Below are 8,313 nucleotides of genomic sequence, written 5' to 3'. Positions count from 1 at the left end.
TCTTTCTCAACAATGCATCCTTGATAATTTTTTTAACGTGGCCTCTGACTGACAACTTTACAGCCATTTTCTCCCAGGCCTCCTTGCTTTTTGAGAAGCAACGATGATAGCGTTTCCGACACACTGCAATAGCCAACTTTCCAACCCAGGCCCCATTCCCACTGGGAAGCCTTCCCTTCATCTCCTGGGGTACCAGGTAAGTGGATTGATAGAGCACGTTTTACCACCTCACCAGGAGAACTTCACATAACCCCCTGCATAAATAATCACATGTTTTATAAATTGCTGTGGACAAGAGGCTGTAAAACAACAAAGATATATTTGTGCCTTTATGTCCTAGGAATATTTCCTAAAACGACTGTTTTATTTGGTATGGGTTGAATGGGGGGGTGTGTGCGAATACATTAACAGTCCCCAAAGTTTTTCCCCCTGCCCCTCCCCCCAAGTCAGGCCAGCCCTGTAGTTAGCAAATTGATAAGCTTCTGTGGGCAAGCTTTATTCGTCTGACATGAGCCTATGACACTTTATAAAAAGAAGTAATCCGGAACAATCTCTAGGTAATTAACACCTAGATAAACAAACATAAATTCCTATATTGCGTTTATTTGGACTACCACTCAAATATGCGTGAACCATGCTTTTTTAATTAAAAGATAAATCCATGTGACACTTAGCCTCAAACTTAATTATTCAGCATAGTATAATAAAAAATAGAGCCCATTAAATGTGTCTTACACTGTATTTCTGTATTAACAGCAAAAACAGTTCGGTCTGGGATCATTTAAATTTTCCCCCTCCCCTTTGCTTGTGAGTTCCCTATTCGTGTAAGCTTCCCCTCTCCCTCCCGTTTCCACCCCTCCCACCCCCAACGTCCCCCTCTTCTCTCAACACCAACAGGTGAGGAGATTAAAACCCTACCCAAACCCCTACATGGAATGCTCAGCTGGGCGACATTTTTAATATCGAATTACAAGAGGCATATTTTTTTCCCTTCCCCGTGGAAGCGTAGCTCTCATCTGGTGAGATGTGCCCAGCCCATCTTGAAATGCAGATCACAATATTTAATAGTAATTTCTTTGTGCTTGTGCTTACAACCCACCAGGTGAGGTTTGTGTAATATACTATTGCCGTGCAGATGTTTAACTGAGGAGGGACGGGTCCCAGAGACAGAGGGGTGATCCTCTGTGGAGAAGAAGTTTCCTGATGCACAGTCATCTCAAGATATTGATCAGCGAGTGGCTCGGCCACTTAGGCCTGCCAGGAAGAGGAATTCACCCAGGGGACACTGACGACCTCGAGATGAAACAGAAGGACTGGGTCGGCCTCTCCAGGAGACACCAAAATACCTGTCCAGGGGCCATGCCCACTGTCACCTTTTAAGTCTGCAGCACAAGTGGCAGGGAGAAGTCCATCCAATGTCCCTTTGCCCAAGCCTGTATTTGTTGTCCTCTGGCTTCTGTGGCACGTGAGACAGACTCACATTGTATTCTTGGTTGCTGATAGCAATGTGCTTGGCTTTGCCCAGTCATGTGCTCAGAGGCAGTGGGCTTACATCCTAATCGACCAGGCATTTGGGTTTGTCCGGGACTATCACATTGAAAGCCTTACACTGGGGGGTGAGGAACATTGCATTTCAAAACAGTGATTCACACCTCCGTGGTCTCGGTCAGCACAGCCTTGGTGTCATATCTGTCCACAGAAGGAGCCATCTTAAGACTGTCTAGGGGCCCAGAGAAACGGATCAGCAGTTAGAGGCACTGGCTGCTCTTGCAGAGGGCCAGGGTTTGGTCCCCAGCACCCATGCATCCGTCTGTAACTGTGGTTTTAGGGGATCTGATGCTCTCTTCTGGCCTTTGTGAACACCAAGCATGCAAGTGGTGCCTGCAGAACACTAGTACATATAAAATCAAAACTTTCAGTTTTATATATATATATAAAAAAAAGACTCTAGAATAGGCACCAGTGACTTCTCCCTCCTTGGGGGGGGGGGGCTGAGGAGATGACACAGATAACAACTGACATTCTCCCTGAAAGTCTGCTGAGGAAGTTGTAAGTCGTGCAGATTGCCTTACATTGGCTCAGCTGAGCTCAACTACACCTGAAAACAGTGCCATGTGCGGGATGTCCCATCCCAGGTCACGTTAGAGACCTGCAGGTCTGGTGGAGGCGCCCCTGGTATTCACTGGGAACTTGCGGACAGTGTCTCATTTCCAGCTGGGAAGGGCCTTGTGCAGTTGCACTCGTGTTTTCTACTTTGAAGATGGAACCATGGACTTGAAAGAGGGCAATGGTCCCAGAAAGGGAGGTGGAGGCCCAACTCTAAACCCTTCCCACACCTGGCCAGGCTCTCTGCCTGCTGCTTCCCAGGTGTGGCATATACATCTCTCCTCCGAATCGTCTTACCTTCCCAGGAACCTTCCAGGACGGCCCCCTTTCTCCGAGTCTCCCCTTTCAGGTAGTCTGTGTCTGTTTGTGAGATTATTTTATTACAATGGCTTCTCTTCTTGGACAGTGATCTGTGGGCCAGCTCGCAGCTATCATTCTAAGCCATGGGCCAATGTCCAGTGCCTAGTCCGTGGGAAGTTCTAGGAAAATGTTGGCTGAACAACGAAGTAAAGCCCTGCCAGACCTCATCCCAGACTTTGCCCACTGCATTGTCTTCCCCCGCCATGTGCCAGCCACGCTTGAGGAGGCTGTACAAGGAGAACGATATTGGCAAGTACAAGCTGCAGGCGTGTGCCTACCTGCATCTTACCTAAAGGAATTCATGTGGAGGACTCACACCACAGGAAGCCTTACCTCAGCATTGGGCGGGGGCCAAGGCTCAACTTTTCCCAGGTAGAATGTTCCCACCCAAGGTTACCCACAGGTCCTGATGCTGCCCTGGACAGCAGGCCTCCTGACTGTGAACTGTGCATGGAACTCCCCGACCTGAGTGTGTCCCTTCTTACCCCTTCACAGGTGTGAACAATGAACCCAGGACAGTTCCATGACTCAGCATCAGGCTGAGGAGGGGGCTCGGCAGTTAAGGGAGCAAACTGTGCTTCCAAAGGGCCAATGTTCAGCTCCCAGCGCCAACAACCACCTGTAACTCCAGCTCCAAAGGGATCTGTGAGAGTACTGCATGCATGTGCACATAGCCACACACACACACGTTTTTAAAAACAATAAAAGAAATCCTGTTTTAGAAAAATCACTCAGACTGAGGCCGTTAAGTGTGGAATACAGTGGGGTTTACCTTCAAATCATTACCCATCACCCCCACGTTGTGTGTTCTTTACACTTCACTAACTGTGCCAGGAGTCTGTAATTGTTGAGCTCGAGGGTAGTTGAACAGAAAAATATGTCAGGGCTTCTCAAAATGGTTTCCTGCTTCTAGTTTTGTTTTTTTTAATTTATAACAGCTCTATGGAGGCCTAATTCACATATCATATAGTTCGTTCTTTGGAAATGTATAGTTTGGTGAGTTTTAGTGCAATCACCAAGCAGGAGACTGTCATTGCTGCCCAATTTTAGAAACTTTTTATCAACTCAAATAGAAGCCTAGACATCATTAGTGGTCACTGTCTGCTCCTGCCTTCCCAAAGCCTCTGGTGACTATCCATCTGATCGTGTCTCTGGACTTGCCACCCTTAGAAAAAGGAAGCTGCATCACATATGGCCTCAGAGCTGGCTCCTGCCGTGTTTCCAAGGTTCCCCTGCACCGTTGTGTCGTTGGGAGCTTTGTTCATTGTTATGGTATCATAATATTCTTTCCATACATGTATACTTTTTGTTCATTAATTACATAGATTTTTTTATTGGTTTTATCTGAGGTTTTCTGTGCCTTTAGAGGCCAGACAAGGGCGTCAGATGCCACAAAACTGGAGTTACAGATAGTTGTGAGCCACCATGCAGGGGCAAGGAATTGAACCCAGGTTCCCCTACTATTATTACATGATTTAAAAAAAAAATCTTGAACCAATATGGAAAAGACCAGAAAATACAAGATTCTGGTCTCTAGTCACTCTCAGGAAGTCAGAAGACCTGGAATTATATCCCTCGTCGTGATGGTTTGAATGATAAGGACCTCGGTAGGTTCGTGTGTTTTAATACTTAATCCACAGCAAGTGGAACTGTTTGGGGAGGATTGGGAGGCGTGGTCTCGTTGGAGGAGGTCTGTTACCGGAAACAGGCTTTGAGGCTTCAAAAGCCCACACCATTCCAACTAACTCTCTCTCTCTCTCTCTCCCTCTCTCTCCCTCTCTCTCTCTCCCCTCTCTCCCTCTCCCTCTCTCCCTCTCTCTCTCTCCTCTCTCCTCTCTCCTTTGTGATTATGGATCAAGATGTAAGCTCTCAGTTACTACTCTAGCACCACGCCTGCCTGCGTGTGGCCGTCCTCACTGCCACAGTAGCCATGGACTTTAACCCCCTGAGACTGTAAGTTTCAATAAAATCTCTCTTCTAAAGGTTGTCTTGGTTATGGTTTCTCTTCACAGCAACAGGAGAGTAATTAAGACATTCCTGGGCAGAATGTGTCAATGGCTGGGGAATGGAGAGCCCTCTCCACCGCAGTGCCTTGCCTGAGGCCTTCGGGGTTGCCATGCATGTTGGTGGAGCAACAGTTACAGCCCTCGCCCTACTTTCCACAGCCTTTTCCCTACAGGGTTCACCTAGATCGTCTCCCTGTGACTTCCTAATCCACTCATGACCTCTGCAGTGACACACTGTTGGGGCTGCGGACAGACGCTTTCACCCAAAAGTCACATCCCAAGGGAAGTCCAGTGAGTGTTGGGGGATGACTTTGCTGGCAGTGACTCCGAGCGTCCTCCTGTAGACGGAGCTGCAGCATGCGCTGAACAAAGCTTGCGTTTGAGACCCAAATAGAACAGCACCCCATAAATCAAAGTGAAACTCAACCATTCATGTGGTGGATGCACCCCACAGTTCTGTCTTTTCTGGAGCCCGGATGCAGCGGTTAAGTAGGAGATAAAAACACTTGCTTACATCTAAAGATTTTTCAAAAGATTTGTTTGCTTCTATCCTATCATTTTATGTGTGAGTTTTTGTCTGTATATATGTATGCACTATGTGCATGCAATTCCTATGGAAGCCAGAGGAGAGTGCCAGGTCCCCCTGGACCTGGAGTTACAGATGGTTGTGAGCCACCATGTGGGTGCTGGGAGTTGGACCTGGTCCTCTGAAAGGGCAGCAAGTGCTCTTAACTCCTGCTCCATATAATTAAACAAACATCCTTTTAATAGTAAAGAGGAATAATAGATCCTGGGGGCTTAAGTGCCTTACATAATTACTATTTTATAGGGACCCTGGATATTTCTATAAGTTTTACCTTACTGAGAGTCCTCAGCTCAAGTCCCCTAGAGAAGCAAGGATCACACATGCACTTACACACACACACACACACACACACACACACACACACACACACACACACTCAGAGCATTGCACAATCAAAAATTGGAGGCCAGAAACAGTGTCTCAAACAAATAAAACAAACAAGGAAATAAACAAGGAACTGGAGTGGTGGCTCCGTGGTTCAGAGCACTTGCTACTCTTAATAAGGATCTGTGGTTCCATTCCCAACACCCACATGGCAGGCAGCTCACAACCCCTTGTTAACTTCAGTTCCTGGGAATCCAACGCCCTCTTCTGGCCTCTGTAGGCACTGCATGTTCACGGTGCACAGATGAACATCCAGACAGAACACCCATAGACGTAAAGAAATAAATCTTTAAAAAAAAAAAAGTTTCAACAAAAGCCCAAAGCCATGAGGATATCTGCCATGCAGAATACGACAGGCGTTTTTTATAACTGGAGTCTGGTCAAGTTTTGCCAAAGACTGACCAGCATGGAAGGTCGAATTTACTCTTTGTGGGACTCAGAAAAGACGAACTTTTTTGGTTCCAGTTTTTGTTTTGCAAAGGTAGAGGTTTTATTGCATAAAACACTGGATAAAACTGGACTGCTTCAAAGACATTTTATTCCTAACAGCAGAAAGAAAACAGTCATTGCTGAAAAAAACAACTTTTAATACTTTCTATACCAGAATAAAGTTCTGTCAACTGATGTATTATAATAATAAATAATGACCAAGAATAAACTTTAAATACAAAGTGTTCTACTTGTTACAAGCATAGCGACAAACTCCTCTACTCTATGATCTCAGAGTTCCTCCAAGATAGGATGGAGACGGGGATAGGAACAGCATCACAGACTACAGAAGTCACGGGGGGAGGACTGACGTGTGTTGATAGGAGAGCCTGGTGACACTCGTGCTGACACTGCATCACAGAGGCTGTCACGGGCTGGTATTACAAGTCACAAATGTTCTGGAAAGAAAGCCTGTGTCAGAGGGAAAAGGAAGACGGCTAGTAGGACTGGACAAAATGGAACCAACACACACACGCCACAAAGAAGGGGAGTAGTATGTTCCCAGTGTCACAAACAGAATTATTGCCTGTAGCGTCTGAAGATGCTCACTCGGAGGACACAAAAGACTCTGTACCAGCGCCAAAGTGCTAGACACGGAATGTGGATCTCTCTCTCTCTCTTTTTTTTCCACTTTTTTTTCCTTTTTATTATTTTTTTCTTTTCTTTTTTTTTTTTTTTAATTTCTCTTTGCTAAGATACCACAGGTGGGGCAAACACACAGAAAGCAAGGCAATGGCACGGTCACCAAACACGGCAGTGCACTTACACCCTAAATGTTCACTACAGTCAGAGTTTTCCACCTGCCTCTCCAGGCCTGCTTCAGACCACAGAGACAGCCACAGTCCATCAATGGAGTTACGTAAGGCAGTGAGAACTATTCTAGAGAAAAATAAAAAACAGAAGAAAAGAAAAGAAAGAAACAATGAAAGAAAAGGAACAAAACAGGAAGAAAGCAGCTTGCTTTATGCCAGATGGGTCCACGCTGACAGCGGCCTCATTCCCAGTGAAACCCCGGTTTGGTGACACCCTTTTGACAGCATATGCAAACCGGATTCCTTATTAGCCTGAAATTCAGTCTCAGGATAGTGCTAAGAATTTTATTTACATTGATTGCAGCTTAGTATTTTTGTAAACTGCTATAGGCAGAGTTGAAGTTTTTAAGGCCCTGGGGTTTTATTGTGTGCTCCCAGACTGCAAGGAAATATTGACTTTTTTCCCCTCTCTCTCCAAGTCTAAATGATTTCGTTCTGGAAGTTAATACTTCACTACATTTCCACCATCACAAGCAACAGACCAATTTCATGTCACTCAAAGGAAGTGTGTTAGAAGGTGGGAACTGTTAAAGCATTCTAGCAGATTCCAGAAGAATCGTTTGATCAGTTTTCTTACACCATTGTTTTGGTTTCGGTTTGGGTTTTTTAAGAGTTGTGTTTCCTTGTCAACCCTCAAAATCTCCCTCAGTGTGGAGCAGAACTGGATACATTTTGAGTGTTCCATCAGTAGACACTCTATAATCTACAAAAATACAGAACACATTTGTTTCACAAAAATGAACATTCTAACCCAAACTGTTTTCTTCATTAGTGACAGACAGTCGGGGGGTTTAGATTCATGTTTTAATACAAGTTATTTTGGAAGAGCTCACTGGAGAAGAAAAAAAATCTTGCTTCATGCCCACAACACTTAAAAAGTAACACGTGAAAAAAAAAAAAAGAAATCTGGTAACAAGGGCCAGAGTAGACTTCATTCAAGTAAAAAGTGTCTTAAACCATAATATAAAGCAGTCTTCTCCATTAGCAAAGAAACTGCCGCTGTTTACCAAAATTTTCTAAGGACAGTAGGGTTGAGTTGGCCTGGTTTCCTAACAACTGTTTCTAGAATCTTTCCTACAATTTGTTTTTAATATCAAACCTCTTCCTTCATCCAGACGTTTTCAAAACAACAACCCAGGAAAGAAAGTAACGAAACAAAAAGTGTGTTTTTCCATACTGCAATTTGATCTAAAAAGAAAAAAAAAAAATGACTCATCAAACCTGCGAAGGACATTTGCCTGCAGACACTTCCTGACCACTGATTCATCGGGCTGTGTTTTATTTTTTTAAAAAAGCATACTTTAGATTATCATCCTCCGCAGCACTGGTCAGGCCTGGCGCTCGCTGGCTGCATGCGGGCCAGCTAGGATTTCTCCCAGAGTGCAGAATGACACCACAATGAATTGATTTTCTCTGCAGTGACCGCCCCAGTCTGACTGGCACCTCAGCTGCCTCCCAAATCATCTCATTAGGGCGCTAGGCGGATGACAGCAGCCGGTGTCAGATTATAGAGGTGTTTTCAAGAAGGAAAACACAGACCCTTCGAGGCAACGCAAATAGCTCGGGTGGT

This window comes from Cricetulus griseus, chromosome 9 (genome assembly GCF_003668045.3).
Source record: "Cricetulus griseus strain 17A/GY chromosome 9, alternate assembly CriGri-PICRH-1.0, whole genome shotgun sequence".
Classification (NCBI taxonomy): Eukaryota; Metazoa; Chordata; class Mammalia; order Rodentia; family Cricetidae; genus Cricetulus; species Cricetulus griseus.
The sequence above is the reverse complement of the archived record's forward strand: the minus strand, read 5'-3'. Positions refer to the sequence as shown.